The following is a 534-nucleotide window of genomic DNA, read 5'->3' as shown; positions in this document are numbered from 1 at the left end:
TTCATCTTTTAGGTCAAGGATCACCCCTTTAAAAACAGTTTAAGCTCTTCCTTTGAGAGTAAAATAGAAAAAAAACGAGATTATTAACCTCCCCAAATTACCTCATTCATTAGTTTCGCTCTTTTAATAAGCCCTATTATCATAGTGACAAAGATACATAGTGGTACATAATACAGTCGGAATTCTATTTAATGAATTTCCATTTGGCGATTTCTTTCGAGGAACCGAGAACATTTTGCAAATTTCTTCGTAAAATAACTTTCAAACAGGCGAAGTGAATTTTCTATTCAACGAACTTTTCTAAGAGATCCACTTTTCCTAATTCCCAAAATATTTCAGAACATTCCAAACTTGTTAACGCATTTTATGGGGGAAAACTGATTTTCTAAGCCACTTAAGAAGCTCTTAGAGAAAGCAGTAAAATCCCTTTCCCTTTTTGTTTGTATTTCAAACGAAAAACTCATGCGAAATTAACGGATTTTATCTGTAGCTATTAAACTTAAGAACGCATTGTAAGTAATGTATGTTTAAAAT

Source organism: Parasteatoda tepidariorum, chromosome 7, assembly GCF_982258835.1.
Source record: "Parasteatoda tepidariorum strain Cologne lab strain chromosome 7, Ptep-v5.0, whole genome shotgun sequence".
NCBI lineage: Eukaryota > Metazoa > Arthropoda > Arachnida > Araneae > Theridiidae > Parasteatoda > Parasteatoda tepidariorum.
The sequence above is the reverse complement of the archived record's forward strand: the minus strand, read 5'-3'. Positions refer to the sequence as shown.